At 33.6% G+C, this 27,773-nt stretch overlaps 1 pseudogene; it reads right to left on the bottom strand.

The window, feature by feature from the left end:
* Nucleotides 1-1,036: 1,036 nt before the first annotated feature.
* LOC113039025 (formin-binding protein 1-like) lies at nt 1,037-26,229 on the bottom strand (annotated as a pseudogene).
* Between the last annotated feature and the right edge of the window lie 1,544 nt (nt 26,230-27,773).

Here is a 27,773-nt window from a genome sequence, read left to right as displayed (position 1 = left end):
CTCAAATATGCAAAGATGCTGGAAAACTGAAGAATCTGCAGGAGCTTAAAGATTTTTCTGAAGAACGCTGCTCAGTTTAACTGTTCAGAACAAACAAGGGACTCATGCACAACCATCACAAAACAGAAAGACAGTCGAGGATCATCAGGTAACAGAACACAGTACTAAGAACCAAGGGTTCCCAAACTTTTGAGTGGGGTTATTTTAATAATTTCAGCATTTTTTTTTTGTCTTGTGGACTAAATGTTAATATCTTTTATGTACAATATCTTACTCAGGACAGTATTAAATAAAATATAACATGCATTTAGTATGATCTCTCTTATTTTTTTAAAATGACTTGCATTTTCACAGATTCTGCAAAGGGTGCCCAAACTTTCGATCCCCGCTGTATGTTGTTTTAATACTCAATTTCAAATATTATTTGTTTACTTTTTTAAATATTCACATGTGAGTTTTCTTTCAGCCTTTTAGGTTACTGAATGATACATTGAAGCTAAGAGCTTATGGTTTGCAAAAATAGTAAATTTCAAATGAACAAATAAATACATATTCTGAATTCTTATCAAACAAATTTATTAATAAAATTTGTTTATAAAGTTAACACAAGTTTTCAGCCATTTTGCCACTGTGTTAATTATGTGTAAAAATGATAAAACTAGGATATAATGCTAATATAAAATTAGATACATACAAAATTACTATATATGTATACAAAAACAACAGAAATCTATGCAAATCCATAAATTGATATTTGGATAGATTTCTGTTGTTTTTGTATACATATATAGTTAGATATTTTTTTAGCTAATCCTAACCCACACCCTAACCCTACCCCTCACAGAAAACTTTCTGCATTTATACAAAAAAATAATAATTCTTTATTTTTATACCAGCTTTACAAATGAAGATATCCCCAAAAAGAGGTTTTGTCAGGTTCAGCTCACTTTTTGATAATAAAAAAATGTCACCAAAATATGGTTAAGTACACACACACACACACACACACACACAAAGTGATACACGGAGACAATAATTCATACATTTTTCCCCTCTATCTTTAATTGGCACAGTTAACACGTACAAAGTATTCAGTGCTGAAAAACACAAGCATAACAAATAGGACACAAACAAAAAAAGTGCAAAAAACTAACATTTGGCAGACCCCACCAAACGAGACCAAAAAAAATAAAAAAATAAAAAGAGTTTTCATTTAGCAAAGCAGAGAAAAAAACTGGGACATTTATATTAATTCAAATATAAAGAAATAGACTATTGCCATGGATTGGTAGCTCACTCTTATTCATAGAATGGTACGTATATATATATATATATATATATATATATATATATATATATATATATATATATATATATATATATATATATATATATATATATATATATATATTTAGCATTCTCTGATACGGGAATGGTGTTTTGAAGCCCCAAATAAAGCAGATAAAGCAGGTAAGGTAAGGGGAAATTATTCTTGTCATTGACAGGTGTGTATGTACACGTCATATGATGATAGCCGACAAAGTATAACAATGCTGAAAAGGCTGAAATGAAGTTGTTTAGCAATTGTTTTGTTCTCAATGAGAGACAGAGCACTTGAGAAAGTGTGTATGTTCAGAAGACATACGAAATGACGTTTTCCTCTTCAAGATAGTGAGATGTTCTCCGCTTTCAAAACCATTTCTTATTTCTAACACATTTTTATGATTACAGGTTCATCAATAGTGAGTGAGTCAGTTAGTCTGAGAGGCCACTCAATTCATTCAACATAAAACATCATAATTCATCAATAAGCGCTTTGTTAAACATAATAAAAGCATTCAGCATTAAATCGCAGATCTGTGGCATGTGCGAATTTTCATTTCCATGATGCTGCCTGTAGAGATGTAGATGTTTTGGGATAAAATTAAGAACCATTAAAAAAAAAGCTAAAATTAAAAATATCTAAAACCTCTCCTGGAACCAATAGGATTGTTAGAGAAAAAAAAGTATATATATATATATATATATATATATATATATATATATATATATATATATATATAAAGAAAAGTTACAATTATGTGCCTCAGGGATGGTGAGTAAACAGTGGAAGATGATGAAATTACAAAATGTAATCTCTTCACCAAAAAAATAAAAATAAAATCCCCTTCGCCAAACCACAGTGATTACATTAAAAAGGGAAAAAAATCAGTTGAATTAAAAACTTCCAAGTCTATTCTCCAGGTTAAGAGAGCCATACAAACGCTCACAGCTCACATGATGCATGTTAAATGTCTGGTTAACCTGTACATTTGGCTCAGAGTATATATATAAAACCGGCAAATCCAATGAAGTCACGAGGTTCTAGGCTGGGTGCTCCACAGGGTAAAACCATGAAGATGTGAACAAAACAGCTGTCACTATAAATACATACCCATATCAACAGGACACTAGAATATTCATGAGTATAGCCCCTCCCTTGCCTGACAAACAAAACCAGCATTTGAGCACGATGATTGGACGGTTAAGGTAAAGCAGGAAGTCTTAATGGATAAAATGAATGGAAATGTGGATCACTGAAGGGACATTATAAAAAAAAAAATGAGGTGGATAAGACAAAGAGATAAACAGTATTAGTAATTGCACTGGAAGGGTGGAGACAGAGGAGGTGCCAGGGCAAGCAGACATGCTATTGGCCAGTGAAGCCCCGCCCCTGAATAGTGCCACAGCTGTGTGAGCAACCAATAGCCAGCAGCTGTTAACTTTGGGAGGTGGAGTCAAGGGTCTAAAGGGGAGTGGCCTGATGAAGGAGCGACGTCATGAAGAACTTTAATGCTGCGTTCCATTCAACTTGAGAAAGATTCCAGCTTGCAACTTTTCACATTTCACGTTACAGAAAAAACTGTATGAATGATTTTAAGTTCCAACATCATAAATTTATATATGAATGTTTTTAGCTGTGTAAAACATGATTTGTTGATAAGCATACACCTGTAGGACATGCTTGCATTGCCATTTTGTTTCTTTATACACTTAAAGTTGATAATAATTACAATTTCATTAATGTTTTCGAAAGAAGCCTCTTCTGCTCACCGAGGCTGGAATGATTTGATCAAAAATACAGCCAAAACAATTTAAAATATCTGTTGTCTATTTTAATATATTTTCAAATGTAATTTATATTTATATTCTTTTGAAACCATGATACACTACTACCATTCAAAAGATTGAGGTAAAAGTGATAGGAGATATTTATAACGTCACAAAAGATTTCTCTCTTTTGAACTTTCTGTTCAAAGATTCCTGAATAAAAATCAAGCTTTCAGCAGCAAAAACAGTTTTTTTGCATTGATGATTATAAGAACCAGTATTAATAACAGAGCACCAATCATAATCAAGCAGCAAATCGGTATATTAGAATGATTTCTGAACGAGTACTGATGCTGAAAATTCAGATTTGCATCACAGGAATAAATAACATTTTAAAACATACTTAAACATCAAACCGTTATTTCAAATTGGAATAATATTCCACAATTTAACCGTATTTTTATTTGAATAAATGCAGCCTTAGCGAGCAGAACAGACTTCTTTCAAAACATTAAAGATCGTAATTGTTCCCAACTTTTGACGAGTAGTGTACACAATCTTTCAAGTGTCAAGCTATATATAGCAGGAATATGAATGGAACGCAGCACTGTTATGGTGCCAAAAATTCAGCTCCTTTTACAGACCCAGGGTTTTAGTTTCAGAAAAGGTGAGGAAAATCAGAAACAAGACTGTTAAAGACAACCACACACACTCACTCTGAAAGAAATGTTAGCGCAGTTCAGCAGCGATGAAGAGCCGTAAAGCAAAATGATATATGCAGATCATATTCACCTCATTATAAAATAACACAGGTAATAAATCTAAATGCCATAATATTTCTCTGACTCGCTGTTAAAGTTTGTCTCTTAGGCCGAGAGGTCTCTATAGCCTCTTCCTCTCGCTTCTTTCACTGTTCCTCTCTTTATTTTGTGTCTGTCTCACTCTAGGGCGGTTCATGGAGGGTAGGCGGTAGTTTTTCCCCACATGTGGCTGCTGTTTGCCCTGCACCACTGAGTCCTCCTTCCATACTTTACGAATCTGCAGTCATACAAACAAACAAACAAACAAACAAACAAACATATGAAGAACAAAAGAAAAAAACATGTTAGACTCGGTGAAGTGATGGACCAATGCCCTCTATGAAAGGCTTTTCAAACTGTAACTAACCCTGGGTTATCTTCTTCTTATTTTTACTTCATTTCCAATTCAAGACAACATTAAAAAAATTTGTAAAAGTTTTTTCTTTTTACATTTAAATTTGTCATCTAATATATAGTTCCGGTCCTTGATTCTGATTGGCTGAGCCATGCTTTTTTTTCATGTTCGAACACACACCTTTGTTTACTTCTGTGTGTTTCTCGGCAACCACTTTGTTGCAACCACAAATGATTCTAAGGAACTGCATTGTTTTGTGGAAGAATTCTGTTTTTATTTTTATCACATTTATTTATGTTACATGTTATTTGCTCTTTTATTTTGTGAAAACTTGCTAAATATATATAAATATATAGTGTTCCTGTAGCTCAATTTGTAGAGCATTGCGATATTAAGTACAAGGTTGGGGGTTCGATTCCCCGGGAACACATGCTAGGTAAAAATTGATAGCCTGAATGCTCTATAAGTCGCTAAAGCATCTGCTAAATGCATAAATTTAATTTAATTTAAATATATGGACTTTATACAAGCCTATAAACAACACCCCTTAGCTGTTATATATTCACTGTAAACTGAGGCTTATTGGGGCTTATTGCTTTATGTAATTTCAAAACTACAGTGTCACATGTACAGAGAATGGATCATGGAACAAGATAATCCAGGGTTAAAAATAACTATGATAACAAGTGTGAAAAGCCAATTTAAATGCACTCCTAAACACACACATATGGCATATATGTTGCAAAATGAACTGGAAAATGACAATAAAAACACATAGGATTATTTGTAGGATGATTTATAATATGCGTGATTTGTTGGCAAGAGTAATTCAGTGTTCTTGATTGAATTCAAGAACAAACGTGACCCCGAAACACACTCAAACATGCATTTATGCAGTGAAATACTGTCACAAACCCACTCAAACAGTCAGGCTTGCAGAAACAGAGCACTCGGATTAAGTTTTAGTATGTTTTTCTCAACAATCAAAGATCTGCATGAAGGTTATCTCTCTGTCGGTTTGTGAGTTGTACTGTTAATGCACTCAACAAGCACTCCGTCTCACCCTCAGAAAGATAAACCCTTCTCCAGGAAAACACATCTGTGAGGAAACATTCAGAAAAGGTTCATATTCACCTCATATTTCATCTCAGCTCTTAGTTATAAAGATAAAGAGCACCAAACATGATGGTGTGGACGTGGCACATACTATGCAATCATGATTTTTATCAATGCATACTTTGCTTTTACACATTTATAGTATGTTTGTTGAAAGTGTCTATGTATCATACAGGGTCTTTTTAAGACTCAGTATCAACTACAAGTGTTCAGATTGAATACAATAACACAGCTAAAGAAGCAAAAAGGCAGTCTCAGTCTAACACGTATTACACAAATATATTTTGTGAAAAGGAAATGATACTTTTTATGCTGTTTATAAACTGTGTATTATTACTAGTGCTTGACTAGTGGTTGTGAAAATGGTTTTTCGGTGGAAAAACACTAGCATAATTTGACCTAAAGTTCATTTACATACGAAAACAGTACAAAAACTTGCATGTGTCTCCTCTTATACGTGTGTGTTGCATTTGTCTTTACATTTAGTTGGCGTGATCTAACATGCATTGCTACTCAAAATGACAGCATATTACCGCCATATTAAACTATGGTTGGCTAATATCTAAAACCAACCATCATGTGCTAAGACACATACAATCATTTAGTCATTCAGTTTCAGAGAAAAAGTCTAGAAAGTCACATTGTTGGCTTGGAGAGATTCAGGATCACACACCCTTGCCATCTCCTTCAGTGTTTATACACAAACACACTTCTGAGATCACATGACCTATAGCTTTGGGTCATATGTAGGTTATGGCACCTTTGGCGTTGGAGTCCAGAAAGACCTCAACGTAGGATGTGGGGACGTAACCCTCCTCTTCCTCATTTCTTCTAACACGTGTCCATCCGTCACCTTTGTCTTCCTCTATTACATACAAGAGCTCACCCTCCGTTACTGCGATGGTGCCCTCATTAACACCTACACAGAACATTGGGAGAGAATCAATCCATCAATAAATAATTCAAATATGCATATACAGTACAGTTTACAAGTTTGTGGTCAGTAAGATTATTTCATGCTTTTAAAAGAAGATTTCTTATGTTCATCAGAGCAGTATTTATTTTATAAAAGAATACAGTAAAATCAGTAATATTGTGAAATATTATTACAATTCAAAATAAGTGTTTTTCTATTAAAATATATTTTAAAATGTAATTTATTCCTTTGAACAAAGCTGAATTTTCAGCATCATTACTCAGAAATCATTCTAATATACTGATCGTCTATATATATATATATATATATATATATATTTTTTTTTTTATACATAATTTGTTGAGTAGAAACAGAAATCTTTTGTAATATTTTAAATGTCTGTACTATCACTTTTGATCAATTTAATGTGTCCAAGTATAAAAAAAAAAAAAAATTACTGGCCTCAATAAGCTAACACTTACTACGTATATGGTCCCATTAGTTAACATGAGTTAATGCATTAACTAACAATTTACTAACAATGAGCATTTCAGTATTTATTAGTTAACAAAAATACAAATGTTCATTATCAGTTAATACACTGATAGATGCATTAATAAAAGTTAAAATAAACTAAATACTTAAGTATTTTTCATGATTATTTATAATGTAGTTAACTGATGTTAACAAATGGAATCTTATTGAAAGTGTACGAACAAATCACTTTTTTGAGTTTTTTTTACTTAAGATGCTGTATATATGCATTTGATGACACACAGTGAGGTTTGAAATGGAGCCCATATTTTTTGTTTAATTGTGTATTTATACTGTTTATTATGCAATTATACATAAAATACCTTCAAACGGGTAGAGGGCTTTGCAGGTGCCGATGGTGGGTAGCATTTCTTCATCTGCATCGTCAAATTCATCTCCAGACTCCGCCGTTTCCGGCTGGACTTTACTCTGGACCTCAGAACTCGGTTCCTCTGTATAACTGCCATCCGGACTGCTCCATCACACACACACACACACACACACACGTACACACACACACGTACACAATAACTATAGCACCTGTTTTGTAAAGTATTGTCACTGTAAATTGATGCATGTTAATATAACCAGTAATAATCATCTTATTTGCTAATGTTGTGTGTGTGAGAGTGTGTACCTCTCTCTATCCTGTGCGCAGTTGTTGTTGTTGGTGGTGGGTGGTGTGCTGTTTTGGGTCTCGTACAGGACACTCGTTCTCCGTGGAGGTTCACTCTTTACTGGCAGCCTTCCTTCGACCTCCGCTAACCAGCCCTAAAACACACACACACACACACACACACACACACACACTCATTTCCACTGAACTGAAGCTCTCTGAAGCAGGCCTGTGCTGTATTAAATGACACGCACCTCGAATTTCTGAGCCTCCACCTGCAGTTTTCTCAATGTTTTGGGCGATCTCTGCTAACCGAGGGTCCACGCTGTTGGGATCGCCCATCTGTGGGTTCTTTATGTACACTTCCTTCATTTTAGTCAAAGCATCTCTGCAGAGCAAAAATACATAGATACATTTTGCTGAATAAAACCTGTCAAACTCTGGCCTAGTCAAAAAATATTCCAAAAGGCTTATTTATAGTGCATTTTCTACGTACTGCAACTTCATAATAAAATAAAGGAATCTTGGATTGATTTTAGAAATAAAGTTATAATGGAAATATATAAATATGTGTGCAAATGAATAAGTAAAATAATAAATAAGCATTTAAACAAATAAATGACAAATAAATAAATAGTTAATTAAGAAATTATGTAAATAATAAAGGTTGCAAATGTACAGGTATGCAAATAAATAAAATGAAGTAAATAAATATGTATATAAATACAATAAATAAGAAAATAAATAAATACATAAAAAAATTACTAAAACAAGAAAGTAATTGGTATAAAAACCAGAAAAACTGTACAATCTGAGATAAAAATCTCAATACTTTGTAAAATAGGCTGAGGAAGTCTTGTGACTTTTTAAAGAGTCTTTATTACCGTCTATGTATCCATTGGGATTTTTGACTAGTGTATGACAGGATATATGAGCTCGTGTGTGTTTGTCCATGTCTGTGTACCTCTGGTCCATCTCTTTCTGGATGTCTTTATTGATGTCGTCAATCTTGGCCTGAAGCTTCTTCCTTCTCTGCTCTGGAGGAAGATGACTGAAGTCCTCAGGATTTGAGCTCTACGAGGAGACAGAGAGGATGACAGACAAACAGTGAGCATCTGCCCTCAAAACAACTCACACTGTGCTGTTCTGCCATTATATAAACTAATATGGATATGTATAAATGGGGCGGGTCAAACCAGGACACATCCAATCACATCAAGAGACTATTAAAGATTCTTCTGTTCCTGTCATCTGGTTGGCTAGCTGCCTTTGGAAAGGAGCCAATCAGCTTTCAGATCAAGTGTTTATCAAAGGCAAACCAGATCAATGGCGAACCTATTCAGTCCAAATGCCAACAACAACATCGGTTAAACAGTTCTCATAAAATTAACTCTTATCTTGCTCGCTAATCTTTGAAATCTGATTCTGGTTGAATCTGAGAGATTTAATTTCGTATTTGTCCTTATGTGCCCTCTTTCTCGCTCGCTCAAATATCCTGTTCCTGTCTACATTAATGTGATCCCTCATGCCACTGCTTTTTCCACATTAGATCTCTCTGATGGGCATTGTTTGCCATTATTTCAACCACATGCTGGCGCTAAAGAGTCGTGAATTGTGAAGGTTAAACCTTGTGCAATGATTTTTAACCCTATGAAGCCTACTGTATCACATTTGATACACACATTTAAAGCCTCACAGTTAAATGAAGTAAACGTGTGGATAGCTTTTCTATTGATAGCAATATTTCAAGATGAACACTTACTGGACTCAAGCAGCTTTATTATTATTATTATTATTATTTTTATTTGTTCTTCTGTCAGTCATCATTGTACTGCATTGCATTATCTGTTTGATCATAAACAGATCTATGCATTTAAATATCATCTTACTCAGACAAATTATTGGGGGATTTAGAGTAAAAATTGATATTTACATACATTTTATGTAAGTATTCTGCTTTACTGTTTATGAAGATCTCATTGGTTTACAAGCTATAAGAATTTCATTTTACTTTTTGGCCATATCACAATCAGAAGCTGCACCAAATTGCATATTTTTGCTCAGTCTCTGAATGAATTTTTTTCATCCTCATGTATGAGCTCCATATTATCATTATATATTTTTATAACATGTGTATGAGCCATAATAGACTGAGTTATGTAATATGATACCCAATAAATAAAACATATGCATTTATTTTCAAGATTTGATCAAACATTCAATAAACTGTTCCATTAAAAAATTAAAAAAAAAAACGGTTTTGGACTGAATAGGTGATTGTATCTTTCTACAGTGCTGCCCACAGGTCAATGCACATGCTAAAAGGTCAAAGGTCACAAGGCAGGCACATCGACCTTACCCCTTCATCCACATCACCATACTGTCATTCAACAACAAACAACCAGATTTTTCTGAGCATGCATTGCACTGTCAATCAAAATACAGTTAAATAAAACCACAAAATCAGAAAAAAACACAAACTTTAAAAATTAATATTCAATGTTTAACACAAGCACAATATACTGTACATGCTACACTCACTGTTGTACTCACCCTCTTCAAAACAAAGACAAATTGTTAAAATAAAATGTTAATTATGTAACATTGCGATTAAAAAAAATTGATCTAAATAAAATAAACTCAAAGAAATTATATTGCTCAAAATATGCATATCTATAAACAGATGTTTAAACATAACTAAACATTACCTGCAGTATAATATTTAACTAAATCATACTACACCATCAGTAATTCAATAATCACATGTAAAAAGATGCTTCATTTATTCTAATCACGGATAATTATTAATAACACTTTATTTTACATTATTTTTCAACCTCATGTCATTTAAAACCAATTTGACTTAATTGCTCTTTTCCATAAAATGAAAGTTAAATGTAAAATTAAGCGTGTCTTATTAATTTATTAAAGAAATAAATCAAGCCAAAGGTTTAGGATGACATAAAATAAAGACTATATAATAATTTTGCATCTGAACTGTCCCTTTAACTTACACTATAACTACATTCAATATGATGACATTTCAGCATATCATGCCACACATCTGGTTAGGGATCAAATTAATCAAGTTGTTTGAAACATAAAAAGACCGAATCAGGGACAGATAAATAAACACAGGGACAAAAAAACGGGTTTCAGATCACCTCAATAAGGTTCCGCACGTGGGCATTGAGTGAGAGCTACACAGAGGGACAGTCACCACAGCAACAAGACAAAACAAAACAGACATCAACAAAAAGATAAATCAGACAACAACATGGTTTTGAACTTAAATACACGCAAAGGTCAAATTATATAACAAAACAATACCAGAAGTGTCATTAAAGGGATAGTGCACCCAAAAATTTAAATATGCTGTTAATTTACTCACCCTCAGGCTATCCATTATTATTACATTTTTTTTAATAGAACAGTAAAGAAGATTTTTAACTGAAACTGTGGTCCTTGGTGAATCATAAAATGCAAGTCGATGGCTACCGTGACTTTGAGAGTCAAAAAAAGCATATACAGGCAAGATCAAATGAATACCCGTGGCTCCTGACAATAAATTGAGGTCTTCTGAAGCGAAACGATTGGTCTGTGCAAGAAACTGAACATTATTACTAATAGTGTTGTCACGGTACCAAAATTTCAGTATTCGGTAGCGATACCAGTGAAAATCCACGGTTCTCGGTACCAATTTCAGTACCAAAGCAAAACACAAAAATATTCTAATAAAAAAAAAAAAAAACTTTTTATCACTAAAAATAAAACCAATAACCTTCTTTATACTTATTTACAATTATGTTTCAAGTTTTTCTACAAGTAAAATAATTATGAAAAACAGTAAACAAGTTTCACCCAAATTTAATTTGTCTTTTAATTAATGAAATGTAAACATAATTATTTTTTTTTGATAAATAAAGGGCAATTCGTCCCCTTGGAATTATACGGTTCTATCTGACATTTTTGTCAAAATTGAGTTATTCACATATTCTTATTCTGTAACAATTTATTTACATTATGTCATGTTTTATTTTAAGTTGTGTACATTTTGGGATTTTTTTATTGAAAAAACAAAAAGGTTCTATCTACAGAAGTCTATGGAACACAAAAACTCAAAACTACTCAGAACGCAGATAGAACCTTATAATTCCAAGGGGACGAATTGCTATTAAAATTTAAACATGGAAGAAATATTGTGTGATTTATTTCTTTAAAAAATTAAGTTTTATTAATTTCTTTTAACAGTAGTAGCAGTATCCCATACATTATACTAAATAATAGTAATATTTCTAGCACAATGGGTCTCATTCATGAAACATTCGTAAATATACGAGTAAATATCTGAGTGATTTGCGCATAAAGAGAACTTCCCGAAAACTCTTCTCCTGATTCACAAAAACTTTGTAAACGTCAGATGTGATAGTGAAATGTGTGTGTGTGTTAATGAATTCCAATCAGTCGTAAATGGGACGCGCGTGCACGCTCACTCTCAATTACCATAAATCATGCCCATTAAATCCGACTGACAACTATATATGAGCATCATATTATGACACCAAACGAAGGATTTCAACATGTCTTCTCAAAAGCGACTGAAAAAGAAACATTTCTCAGCTGCAAAAATTGAAGTTTTATTATCAGAAGTTCATTCAAAACGCCACATTTAATTTTCAAGCGGCGTATGAGGTCCTAAAAAAGGAAGTTTGGAAGCATATTACAGATCCTATTACTGGCTCTCATAATAAAAGTTAAAAGAAAAACCGTATGTAATTAATATATATAGCCTAATATTTTTTTTCAAAATGCTGTGTAAATATGTACCCGATTAAGGTTAATTAAAATGCAGCCGTATTAATGAGCAAAACATTCAGAAGTTAAACGCACTATTTACGCGTGGCTGGGAGCAGGTGTAGATTTCTTTCGTACCAACTAACATTTGGAAAATACGAACGTTTTAATGAATCCGAAAATTTACGCCAAAACCACTTTACACGCGATTTACACAAAAATTCGTTCTGCTCGTGTTTCATGAATGAGACCCAATGCCTTTATGTAAAAATGAACTTTTATTTTGACGGGCTACTTTTATTTTGACACTGGTTTTACTCAGATTAAACAGTAAAATGCTTGTGAAGTGACTCTGTTCTCAGTTCTGGTGATTTAGTTTATGTATTTATGTCCTCATTGAGACGGCAGATGCTGAAATTACTGCAACCGTCACGCGCTTCAGTCTCTGTAGTATACAAACCATTCATTCATTTAACATTTCTACCTCTCATTCATAGCCTCAAAACTGTTTCTTTCGGATAGTTCATTTAAATGAATTCACTAATTTGTTTACGTATATGCAATTATATTATTAAAGCACACAATAATGATGTGAAATGATGTGTCAGTTTCTTGCACAGACTGATCGTTTCGCTTCATAAGACCTCAATAAATTGTCAAGAGCACTTATATTAATTTTGCATTGACTGTATATGCTTTTTTGACTCTCAAAGTGATGATAGCCTGTGACTTGCATTTTATGAATCACCAACATCTAACTGTTCTACTGAAGAAGAAGAAGAAAAAAGTCATCTTGGATGGCCTGAGGGCGATTAATTTAACAGCAAATTCAAATTTTGGGGTGAACTATCATTGTAAACAAAAATAACCATAATGGTTGAGCACAAAGGAACAAAGTGTTGTTAAAGGACCATGTGTTACTACAGCGACGGACATGCTACGGTCATGCCGCTACCGACATGCTACTGAGGTCATGCTTACCAGCTTTAGAGAGAGCTTCTCACGGACGAAAAGAGAGAGAGCAATCGAGGGAATGAACCGAGAGAAGAGAGAAAACATCAGAGGGAGCAACATCAGACCGCTGTTCACATCACACACACGCATGCAGGTGTGTTTATGCCTCATGATGTCATTGATGAAGCTCACTACATCATAATTCACTATTGGCCAGCCGTCAGTATTTTGTGCTCCGTCATAAAACAGATTTATGCTGGCAGAGCCATGAGAAATTACGTTGAAAGCCTCACTTTGGCACGTGAATGGAGAAAATGTCGCTTTAGCGGAAGTACAGGCCTTATATGCGCATTTATATTTCAGAACCTTGAAATATTCCAGAATGTTCTAAACATTTAAAGGGACAGTCCACTAAAAAATAAAAAATTCTGTCATCATTTACTTACCCTTGAGTCATTCCAGACCTGTATGTATTTCTTTCTTCTGTGGAATACAAAAGAAGATATTTTGAAGAATGTTGGTAACCAAATGGTTTCTGTTCCACTTTTATTCCATCACTTGGACTAAAATACAATGGGAGTGAATGGGAACCAAAACTCTTTGTTACCAACATTCTTCAGACAAATGCATAGAGGTTTGGAATGACCTGACAGAATGCACATTTTTGGTTGACTGTCTTTTTAAGGTTAAAATGATAAATTCAGTATTGTAATGTTACCATTTTTAGCAATATTGTAGATGATGCAACAATATTCGCCAAACCGTTTTACTGCTGTAGCTTGATGCATTTGCATACAACTAGAAAAAAATAGGATGCAATTTTGATTTTATTCATCAGAAATTGATTGGCATTTTCTTTTGATGCAGTGAACTTCAGCAGGTACCAATGAACCAGTTATTACACACACTGTTAGAGTCACATGAGGATGACATCATCAGTCCTAAAGCAATAGTCAGCCAATAAACAGAACACATCAGGGATGGGTGAACAAAAGAAGACAGAGGAAAGAGAAAGAGAAACAAAAATGAAAATATTCTGATAAAATGTCTTGTTTTTTTTTTAAGGCTGCCATCACACCAGAGAGGATTCTGGGTGATCATACCTGAGAAGGGATCTCAAAACAAAGCAATTCATGGAGGAAAGGTAGAGGTGTGGTAAAAATGTGAAGTAAACAATTAGTTTTGACTGAACACTTGTGATCACTAAATGATCATTATAATCAAAAGATTAATAAGAGATTATTTAAACGAAAAATATTACATAAAATAAATCACATAAATAATTATGTGAAAACAAATTCATTTAAAAACAAAATATTAAACATAATAAAATGTAAATATAAAGATATATATTAAAATATATTAAAATATGCAAAATACATGAAAATTGGGAAGTATGTTTATTTTGTGGACTTTGGAAAATATTATTTTACATAAAAAAATATATATAGAAAAAATGGCTAGTTTGTTTATTTATTGACTGCACTTTGGAATGTGAAAAAATAATTATTATGAAGCTGTGATAGCAACAACTTTGTGAAAACGATTTGTGTGAAGTTCTCTGGACTTCTTTATATTTTAGGGTGCTCAAACTATTTTCTGAGGTTTTGATGAATGTATAAATGCACTGGAAAGATGTAACATGTTTAAAGACTTTTCAAACTCATGAATGTGCAACAAGATATAGACTTCGAACGTGTCTGTAACAGATATAGATAGTGAATACAGACGGGATTGTTTGTGTGAATGTGATGTATACATAGAGATAAACTTCCAATATCTCAAAGCACAGGGGCGGAGCCAGGCTGCTGGGGTTGCACATGGGAGGTGGGGTCAAAAGCCGGAAGAGCCAATGAGAACGTCAGTTTATGATGATGTAACTTTTCTCAATTACAAATGGATTTTAACACCGAATATCAGACATTAACCTCATTCATGGGGAATGAATTCAAACAGATATAAATTCAGATTTTTTTAACAATTTCATATTAATTATAATAATAATAAAAAACACTTAATGAGGTTAGGTCTGTTAAATTTATTTACTCTATTTTAGCTATCATTCAAGCACAGACCAGTTTTATAATAATAATAATAATAATAATCTGTACTAATAATAATCAAAAACTAACCAAATCAGTAAATATAATATTTTACTACAAACGTTGCAATTATATATTTAAAAATAATATACTCAATTGACTTATCTTACGAAAGGAATGTGTCCCCAAAAAGAGGTTTTTGTCATGTTTAACCACTTTTATGGATACATTTGTATAACTAACTATGTTTATAATTGCCACACACACTCTTGCCTCCTCTCACACACTTACGACATATTGCCTGGCCTCGAAAGCATACGTAGGCCGACCGAGAGTCCTCTTCATGATTTCTTTATTATAATAGAGAGACTGGGCAGACTGCAGCAAAGAATAAACCCTAATTAAACACAAACACTCACGCATAACTACACAAACACACACTCGCACACGCTATCACTCTACAAACAAAAATATACAATAAAAACATTTGCACACTAGAACAAACACACATACACACGTTTGTGTCAATAAACCTGCACACATATAAAATTCAAACACACACACACCTAACTGACTATCAGGCACTAAGACAAACTCTGATATTATTCTTCAAGGTGTTCTCTGATTATTATAGTCTTACATAATAAATAAGTATGTGACATGCTCTAGTGTCTACATTACAGTCTACTAGAGTAGCCAGCAAAAAATAACATGCATTATTAAAACAAATCCAGCTTTTTCAATAACAACGCTCTAAAGCACTACCACTGAAGTCTGGGGTCAGGAAGATTGTTTTAGGTTTTTAAAATAAGTTCCTTATGTTCAGGAAGGCTGCATTTATTTTATATATTAAAAAAAATAATAATAATAAATAAATAAAAACAGTAATATTGTTAAATATTATTTCAATTTAAAGTAACTGTCTTCTATTTGAATATATTGCAAAATGTAAATTATTCCTGTGATGCAAAGCAAAATTTTCTGCATCATTACTCAAATCATTCTAACACGCTGATTCACTGTTTAAGAAACATTTATTATTATTATCAATTTAAAAAAATTATCTGATGAATAGAAAAGTGACTTTTTCAAAATAGAATTCTTTTGTAACATTATAAATACTACATTAACTATCACTTTCGATCAATTTCATGCATTATTGCTGAATATAAGCCTTCATTTTATTCTGACCTCAAACCTTCAAAGAGTAATGTGCATCAAATCATATAAACCATAAACACATATATTATAAAGAAGCCGGGAGCACAAATGAAAGACAATGGAAGTGTCAAAGACCTTTATATGTTCAAGTTTATTCCTCTTTTTTTAATCGTTTGTGTCTATAACATCCTTCAACTGTGAGCTGATTCAGGCATCACTGTTGAGTCTGTATATGTTAAAAATGCGGACAATAAGTTTCTTATAGCTCTGTCAGCACGATGAACACTTCCTGTCCTGGCCAAAAATAAGAAATGATTAATATGTTGTTGTTTTTTTTCACTAACCATCAATTGTTGAAGAGATTTGCACAGGGACATGCAAGCGTTATCAGCTGTGTTTTGTGTCTGTTATCTTGCAAAGTCATTCAAAAGTCTGAATCTCAGATCTCACAGCTTCCACATGCGGAAACACGCGGACGGCCTTCCTGAAGGGAAGGTGAAGCTGCTCTGACTTTATCAGAAAGTCACATGTCAGCGTGTGTGTAAATAGAAGACATTGTTTCTGAGAGTTTGTGTGTGTGTTACTCAGGATAAAGCTGTATGTTTGAGCACCCTTTTATTTTGATCTGTCACCACAGGGTGCCTCCGACTGGCCCCCCGTGTGATGAAACGCACGTATCTGAAAACGTGAGACAGTGAGACCATGGTAAACGCAAACAACAAAACATGAATAAGAGAGAGAGTGACAGACAGAGAGAAAGAAAGAGAGGCAGAGTGGATTCCATTGGCTGCGTGAGGAGGAGGAAAAAGGAGCCGAAAGATATAAAAAATTCCATTGCTGCTTCCAGAATCCAAGTCACTGCATGACATCATCGCCTGCGGAATCTGAGTCACACTTTGACATCATCGCTTCAGAGGCCGATGCTGCCTTCAAGTCTTCCTAAGTCAATACTTAGTCAAACTATTGTAGAAAAACATTTCAATTACTTCCACATATTTCCACAAAGACAGGATTTTTAGCACTATTGAAACTAAATAAAGGGTGAGGAATAATATAATTTAATGTAGCATAATTTAATATAATACAATATTCAAATTATTATAATTTTTTTGTAAAAAGTCTGTTGTTTTTTTTAAATGCTTGCTGGGATGGTTTTTGGTTTAAACTAAAAATAAAACTGTTTAAAAAACATAATTAATTAAAATTACTTTGAAATGAAATAACATAATATGGAAATGGCATAATAACATTAAAAACTGTAAACAAATATAATTCCTTAGCAACTAACTGAAATAATAAGTTTAAGTACTGAAGTTACTAAACCTAAAACTTAAATAAAATAAATAAAAGCTAAATAGAAATATATTTGAAAAATAATAATTCAAATGACAATTTTTTTTGAAAAACATTAGAATAAATATTACAATATAATAAGATACCTAAAATTGAAATAAATGAAAGCTAAATAGAAATTAAAAAATAAAAATGGAAAAACAAAAGAACATTAAATTTGAAATTAAACAAAAAATGCACACAATAAAAAAGTAACAATTTAAATAGAAAGTGGAAGTGTAAATATAAAATCTAATAATATCAAAATAACACTGATTGGGTCAGTGATTCTTGGTTATAAAAAATACAAATTTTAAATATAAATACCACATTCATTGAAAATCTATTCAAATTTACAATTATTAACAGTATTAAAAATGAATAAATAAATATTATTGATATGTCTATAATATTATAGATAAATAAAAAAGTATTGACATTTCATAATATAACCACGGTATCCTATCCAGAAACCAGCATTAATTAAATTAATTTATTTATTTAAATAAATAAAATAATAAAATATTTTTTTCGTTATGAAATCATCTTATAGCACAGAAAATCCCCTTAACTGAGAAATCACCTAAATACGATTATTCAGTCATGACTTATAAGCAGCAGTAGTCAAATCAATGGGTTGTTTTGCATTTAGAATGCAATGCGAAAAAACACCTCAAATGATGATTCGGCTCCTTTTTCTTTATGTAAATGAATACTGAAATGACAGCACAGGCGATGACAGGCACAGAGCGGCACACACACACACACACACTCACATGAACACGCACGTGGAAGACGTGGATCGCCAGCATGCACGGATACTTACCCCGCGCCGGAGGCTCCTGAGGCAGTGCATTTTGGACTTGGAGGTCATTAGGTCGTTGAATCGGTGGGACAGGGGCTCCTTGGACTGTTTGGGGGTCTGGGGAGTGGGGCAGGGGTCAGGGTCACAGCAGAAGGTGAGGGAGGGTCAGGGGGGGGCTGGCGAGGTACGGGGGAAGTTAACAGGGACATAAGCTACCAGTAAGACACGAGCCACAGAGCAGCGACCAGTGAGTGAGAGAGGTTTACAGAGAGAGAGAGAGAGAGAGAGGGTGGGACCAAATCGATCCGGAAAGAGGTAAACAAAAAAGGAAGGGGAACACAAAACAAGAAAAATAAGGACCCAAAAATTAAACTAATTAATCAATTAATCAATTAATAAAACAAAGGAGAACGCAAACATAAAAGGAACTTAAAAGAAATGGCAACTGAAAGAAACGCGCTGCAGCTGTGGTGTTATTAACCCTATGAGCGAGAGAGTTAGTGCGTTAAACTCGCTCCTGTACATCAGGGGTCACATGCAGGGGTCAGATCACTGCAGAACCACTGAAGGGACGGTTCACCCAAAAATAAACATCACCTCAGTGACTGGCGGTCTTCCGTGGAACAAAGAAGGAGATTTTTATGGTGATTTTTCAATGTAATGGAAGCAAATGGGGACCATGGGCTTCAAAAATGACAAAAAGCCTTGTAAAAGTAGTACATATGAAGTCATTGTTCACAGTTAATAATCTGTCCCCGATAATTCACCTTTTTTGTCAGTTAAGTTTCAATTTAAGTACTTTTATTGGTAGGATTGTGTTTGTGTGAAATAATGTAATATATGCACAATGGACTTTGATTCTATTGATCAAGGCAGTAGGAGATTTCTGACGGTGTGCAGCTGAAAAATTAATTTCAGCTAGTCTTCCACCAGTAACATCTGCATTTGATCTCTTTTTTTTTTTTTTTTGAACTATAAATCTCCGGCAGTTTGTCAAAGTATTTATTCAAATTTCATTTCATAAATATTCCATTTCTCTTTTTGTGTTCCATGGAAGAAAGTCAGTCAGTGAGGGTGAGCAAATGATGAGCGTTTTAATTTCTGGCTGAACTGTCCCTTTAACAAACGCACACACACACATTCCTCTACAGCACAAAACCTGATTTCAGGTCAACCATTCACTCTTTCCTCTCTCTCTTTCACTGTTATCAGTGAGCTCCCCAAAGCGTAATGGAGAAATTAATGAACGTGCGTTCTGGGAGAGCTCACATTAATGGTTCAGTTCCCAACAGACTGGACAACCTGCTAAAACATCACAGACTAAATCTGCCCTCTATGCATTAGGAAAACCCGAGATCTACACAAGTGTGCCCAATACCACAGGAAATCAAATGTATGTGTGCAATAATGCACTTATGATGGAAGTCCACTGAGCAATGAGTTACACATCCAGAAATAGTCCTACCACTAAACGAATGATTCACACAACTTTCCGGCTCAAATAACATACTTCGCACAAAATTAATAATTGCTTCAGATTAAATATGAGCTTCACATTTTCTACTTTAACCCTTCCATAATATCTTGTCCTATTTTAGTATTATTTACAGTATATACTATTAAAGCATGAATTAATATTTTGAATTAGCTTTTAGTTTATATTTCCATTTTTATTGCTGTTTAACTTTTACAAATGTTATATGCTATTGTCATTTTTATTTGTAATTAAAATAGCTAAATATATATATATATATATATATATATATATATATATTATATATATATATATATATATATATATATATATATATATATATATATATATATATAAAGAATTAGTTAAAAATAACTGATAAGAAAAAAAACAATAAGTAGAATAAATAAATAAATAAAGCAAGCATAATTTCCAGGCTATTCAATTACACTCTCAAAAATAAAGGGATTTGCTATTTACACTTTATTTTTTATTTATTCAATTTTTTATTTTTTTATTTTTTTTGTAATTTAAGTACCGGTACATCAGTTTTTTCCATTTAAATTTTTTTTGTTGTTGTTTAGGTGTAACATATCTTATATTTTGTTTTATTTCAGCTTTATTTTTAGTTAACGCTTAAATTATTTCAATGTTTTAGCTCTACTTAACACTTGCGGCCCACAGACGTCCCATGTAAGAGCATTACTGTAAACAGCATTTCTCCTTGTTTTCCAAAGTTGAGCTGATTTCCTGTGGCAATGGACAGCTAGTCACAGATGCTGCCAACAGCTTAAGATTCCTCTAAACTTTACCGTCATAAACACAAGAAACATTTCAACTTCTAACCCTCTACAACATTCAACATTTTGTCAGCATCGTCTGCTTTCATGCATAAACAACATTAATCAGATACAGTTCTGCATGAGATGTGTGTGTGTGTTTAGTGTTTAGATGAATATTATTGAATGTGGTTTCTAAGTAAAGTCTCCTAATAATGTTTTGTGTTATTCCTGAGCACAAACACAGACGTTACACACACAGGATAGACGTGAACTGACAAACAAAGGCTATGATTGGAACAGCATACTTCTGTTACTATTTAGGCACTATGTGCAATACGCAAATATGACAAAAATGCGCAGCATACAACAAACCACACCACATGGAACATGATATCCCATAATGCAATGCGCAAACGTTCCATTTCCAGCGTGAAGAGAATATAAACTGCAGTATTTCACAGACTGGCAAACTAAAGTGCAATAAATGCACAAAAAAATGCAAATAACCATATGCCACTTGCCGAATTAAATATGTGATGAGATCATGTGAGCACAATATATATTAATAATATTGTAATATTTTGCATAAATTAAAATAAATATATTATGCACTTAAAAGTCTCTTATGCTAGACAGCATTTATTTGATTAAAAATATAGTAAAAATAGCAATTTTGTCAAATATTATTACAATTTAAAATAAATGCTTTCTATTGTAATATATTTAAAAATAAAATGTATTCCTTTAATGCAAAGCTGATTTTTCAGCATCATTCCTCCAGTCCTCAGTGTCACATGATCCTTCAGAAATCATATTGATATACTGATTTGCTGCTCAAGAAACATTTCTTACTATCATTCAGCTCGAAAACCGTTAATATTTGGTGTTTTCTTAATATTTGGTGTATTCTGAATGAATAGCATGTTTAAAATAACAGCATATATTTTAAAATATAACATTACAGATGTCTTTATTATCGATTTAATGTATCCTTGCTGACTAAAAGTATTAATTTCTTAACTGAACTAACTAAACAATCATAAACAGTGTAAACTGCACAGTATAAACTAGTTTTCCATTCCGCCCATAGCCACACAGACACACCTCATTAAATACATATGACAGTGTTAATGCTCACATCCTGGTCCTGCAAGGTTAGACGGGGTTTGGACTGAGCATGCTCAGTAGGGGCGGAGCCTTTGACACAAACGTCAAAGGTCACAAGATGACAGAGGAAGACGAGGAAAAGGAAGAAGAATGTGGTTACCATGAGAACAGCACCGATGGGCGGCTAGTGAAGGAAGTTACTTTCGGTTTGAAAGGACAACGCAGGAATAAAGGCTTTAGAGTTGCGTTTCTCTGCAAAGGTCAAAGGTGAGGCCTCTCGGGCCGGTGCATTAGTACGTTATCAGTGGGGCGTCAGGATGAACGTGGAACGTATTTTCGTGCAGGTGAACACAGGGAAGGGAAAGGAAAGGAGAACGATGGTGGCAAACCAATAACAGCATCTACAAATGCTACAATAAACAAACCTCATCTAAACACATAAAAGAATCAAATACTGTCTGTGCTGTTCATATTTACTTGAGTTCTGGTTTCAGTCAGATCCTAGTAGCTGCGAGTGAATGTGACGCCGGTGCGGTGTGTGTTACCTTGCTTTTCTTATTGAAAGGCCAGAGAGTTTTGCTCTTAGCCTTGCTGGAACGGTCTGCTCTGTTGTCCGGGCGTGAGTTTGTGAGACTGGTCTCAGACACCGTCCTCTTCATCGCCTGACCGTAGTCTTCAAACTCCACATCGCCAGGAGGCTCGAACCCAGACTTATACGACTCTATGACCTGAGAGGAGTCCTGCGGGCGACAGACAGACAGATAGTCTTACTGTGGGATTATACTTTTTATTCATATTTTGAATTCGATTCATTTTTTGTGTTCATTTACATTTTTTTTAAAGTTTAAGTAATTTTATTGTTCTTATTTTTTATTATTTTTAAATATGTACAGTCATGCCCCAAAATATGGACACGCTTGGTAAATATGATCAAAGAAGGCTGTGAAAATTAATCTGCATTGTTAATCATTTTGATCTTTTGTTTTAAAAATTAAAAAAAAACCTTTTATTGGACAATAAGAATTTTAAATGGGGGAAATATCATTATGAAATAAATGTTTTTCTCTAATACACATGAAACCTTAAATATGTATTAATTTATTTTTATTTGTGTTATTACATAAAGTTTGTCTTAGCAACTAGTTAAAATTATATATATATATATATATATATATATATATATATATATATATATATATATATATATATATATAAAACCACTTGCCGTTTCATATGCAGAATATATTATATCTATATCTAGATATATAATTTCTATAATTTTCTAAAACACAATTGCATTTTCTGTAAATAATTAAAAAGCTAGAAAATATATATTAAAAACATTTAAGTGATTCTTGATTTCATGAGTCTTTCTTGACGGCATATTTAATTTGTAGCAAACGATAATGAGACTGTAAACGACAAATAAAATACAAAGACTTCAATATGTCATATCGTCTCACTGTTAGTTACATCCTTATTTCAATATTGCATCATTGAAAACCTGTTTCCAGACATTTCTAGTACGTAAATCTAAAAACAATGTGTGTTGTAGAAATCCTTTTTTGAATCTTTAATGCTACAAAAGATTTCAATTTCAATTAAATGCTGCTTTTTTACATTTCATTTTAGCAAAGAATCATAAAAAAATGTACATTAAAAAAGTTCCAACACAACTGTTTTCAACACTGTTGATGATAAATGTTTCTCGAGCAGCAAATCAGTATATTAGAATGATTTCTGAACGATCATGTGACACAAATTATATTTTAAAATGAAAGTTTTTCTGTATTTCTAATCAAATGCAGCCTTGATGAGGACAAGAGACTTCCTTTAAAACAGTTTTAGACATTTCTGCAATTTCATAATCTGCAGATGATGCTACTTGCGTCATATGAAGGATCAGGTATCAGTGATTTATGATAATGTTATCCATGTGAATAAACGGCCAGAGACTGATCCTGGATCAGTGTTAGAGTCAGTAATGTCTTGTTCAATGCAGATTGAGTTTTTATGCGAGAATGAGAGGAATTCCAGACAGAAAGTCTGTATGAGTGTGTTACTAACATTATTGGGTTCGATGGACTCGGCCACTTGTGTTATTCCATCCAGGCATTTCCCGATGATGGGAAGAATCTGTCGGTCGACTTCCGCAAACGTCTTCAGCGACTCACCCATTCGCTCTATCCTCTTCTCCTCCATCACCTGGATATTCTGCTCACAACACACACATACAGAGTTAGCGTGTGTATTTCTGAATAGAGAGCTGCGAGATCATGCAAATTGCCTTTTGGGGGCGTGCTTATGCTGTTACCTAATTTGCATAATCCACAATAGTGAATTCAGAAACAATGCAAATAAACGATGATATAAAGAGCTGACTCCTTCTCAGAGGATGTTTCTGTGCGTGTGTGCGCACCTGGAAAATATTAGGGATGATGGTGTAATAATGTTCGTTCTGTTCCTGGTTGAACTTCTGCAGGTATGAGGAATATTCATTCTTGCTGTCAGAAGCCATCTGGTGTCTCATCTGAGCCTGCTGCCGTGCCTAAAAGAGAGAGAGGATGAAATATTACTGATTCTGCATAATCATTTTATTAGTTATACCCCTTAAAACACACATATGTAAACACATGCAAGCCTAGACACGATTTCACAATTTTTTGCATCTTCCTACATCCTTGCGACAACATTCACGTTCAAAACAATCATGCATTTGCATGATTTTCCAAATTCGTAACCAACTCAAACATATCTTATGTTTATAGTGCTTAATAAGGAATAGTCAGTTATGAGCTTATTAACCAATGAGATTTCATTGTAGGCGGTGCTACCTGGTGCTATGATGCAAAAAAAAAAAACTGACTTAAAAAGGAGTTATAATTTTATCACTGTGATTAGGAATGCAGTGCACTCAAAATAACATACTTTTGTTTTCAGACTCAATGACTTCACCCAAATGTACCCACAAACCTCACAAACCTGACTCCTATTAGAATATGAACACTTTCAGACTGATTCATACAGATATGTCAAACGGCAGATATGACATACGTGTGAAAATCTACAAGATATAAACACCTTACTCAACACTCTCGTAGGTTGAAGAAACACACACAAATGCATGCTGCTGAGGTAAATGTGATTCTAAAGTGTACTGATGCATTTGAACGCACACCGTTTAAGTGAGAGGACGGTACAGAGAATGCAGCATCATGTTAACCACATCCTGATCCGATTCTAGGAAATCACCCTGGTTAACCTGTGGTTCAGTGTTGCCATCGAAACACTCAAACTTCACCAGAAGCTCAGCAGCAGACATGTGCATGAGCCGACGGGAACTTCAGAAAAATATCCCCCAAAATTACATTTGCACTGAGTGAAAACATATCAGAATAATTTAGAGCAGATTCGTAGTTGTACCTGATTAGATTAGAGTGATCCGTGTCATAATTTCACTGCTTTTTCTTAAATATAATAATATTTAAATATGATAATATTGCATTGAAATATTCACATAATATTTAGACTATATAACATTTGTTTATTTAGTTTTATATTTTTTTTTTTATTTCATACAACATTTGATAAATAAAACATACAATATATAAATGAATACAAAACAATAATATGTTATTTTAATTTTTGTATTGAAAAATTACAATTCATATTATAAATTATAAATATTGTTTAAGTACTTAAGCTATTTATACATTAAAATATTTTTATATTTAATTAATAATTAAAGCAGTGAATCAACATTTAAAATAATAACATTATAAATAAACATAATAATTATCTTATATTAAAAATGCACATTTCATATTGTATATCATATTATATTTATATTTATGATTTAATATTAAACCAAACATTACTATTAAAATGTAATATTCATAAATTTAAATATTCTTATATTTATAAAAAAAGTAATGGACAAGCAGTGAGTGATGATACAGTTCATTATATTTAACCTAATTATAAATAATATAATCAAACTGATAATATATAAGCACACACCTCTTTGGTAAACTGTGATATGGCGAGCTGACATTTATACATGGACCAGCAGAACAGGAAGCTTTGAGGCCTTGAGGTTTACATCATTAAATATTCATGCCTGGAGCGATGTGACTGGTGGAGCAGCAGCGGAGACAAACTTTATCAAGCCTGTGATTGGATGGCGGTTCTGCAGGTGTGTCGTGTGGGCGTGGCCATGGCTGGACAGGAAGCAACAGTGTCCCGACACACACGCACACACATAGACCTGCCGCCGTGCACCTACCTTATGGTAACATCGCTTCAAGGCATGATTTAAAAAAAAACACATACACATTAGTTAGCTTAGGCTACTCATAAGTTAGTGCTTAAATCTACACTCAACATGACAGTAATGTCTGACACAAACGCTCGACAACACATCAAATGAAGGCAAGCAAACCAACATGTGTCAAAACCACATGACCTTTAAACACAAAGCATTCATAAAATACAAGCATACTGCTCAATACAGACTATTTAAAAACACAAATATGTTAAACATTGTCTTAGTATGGAACTGTAACTAAATCCATCATACAGTAACTGACGTCTAGTCATCATCTCCACATTTTTAATCAGTATTCCATAAAAAATGGCATTCTGATCTTTGGCAATTCAAAAAATGAGTCATGAAAGAGATAAAAATAGTAAATAGTAATAATAGTAAAAATCGGTTTATGCATCTCAGTGTATAAAAGATGAAGTCAAGTTGCATTGCATTGTGGGATGCTGTACTCTGGTTATATGCATCGTCCAGGTATTCCATGCATTCATAATTCAAATACTGTACATTGTAAAAATATTGTAAACTGCAGAAATTGTATGCTACATTAAGGCAGTCACTAACTAATTGAGTCAATGCAGCTGCTGTACCTTTACTGACCCTAAAACGTCTGCTTTTTTCATTAACTGAAAAGATCTGAAAGATTGGCTTTGGCTTTGCAATGGATTTTTTCGACTCTCACACATGCTACCTGAAAGATCTCTGGAGTTCTTCACTACCTGACCGTTAAATGACACAAAAATGCTCTCTGGACTTCTGGAAGCAGGAGCTCTTTTCCACATCTGAATACTTTGGAAATTCTCTTTGTTCGACTCAAGCTATCACAGAGACATCTGTCCAGCACACACTCTGGAACAAAGAATGATTAAAAACCAGTAAAAAGAACGTAGGCGATGTTGCCTGTCCTGTGTGACTCCACAGTCCTACACACACACACACACCACACACACACACACGGTCGAGTTTCCACACAGTGCCACGGCAGCAGTGTGAGACAGTGATGTGTTGAGATGAAGTGAAGGCGAAAAACAGACACATGTGAATCACTCGGGCTGTGTCAGTTTAGCACTTATTCATCTTATATAAACCAAACTGAGACTAAATAAAACTAAGTGAGATGATGATAGCTATTAAATCATAATCAGATTGATTATAAACCTTAGTTTCATTCAGCTGACAAACAAACTATTCATCTGTCATTTTTAAGCATATTGGTAGACAGAACAACAGATAGATAGATAGATAGACAGACAGACAGACAGACAGACAGACAGACAGACAGACAGACAGACAGATAGATAGGATAGATAGATAGAGATAGATAGATAGATAGATAGATAGATAGATAGACAGACAGACAGACAGACAGACAGGACAGACAGACAGACAGACAGATAGATAGATAGATAGACAGACAGAAGACAGACAGACAGACAGACAGACAGACAGACAGATAGATAGAATAGACAGATAGATAGATAGATAGATAGATTAGATAGAATAGACAGACAAACAGACAGACAGACAGATAGACAGATAGGACAGACAGACAGACAGGACAGACAGACAGA

This window comes from Carassius auratus, chromosome 21 (genome assembly GCF_003368295.1).
Source record: "Carassius auratus strain Wakin chromosome 21, ASM336829v1, whole genome shotgun sequence".
Classification (NCBI taxonomy): Eukaryota; Metazoa; Chordata; class Actinopteri; order Cypriniformes; family Cyprinidae; genus Carassius; species Carassius auratus.
The sequence above is the reverse complement of the archived record's forward strand: the minus strand, read 5'-3'. Positions and strand labels throughout refer to the sequence as shown.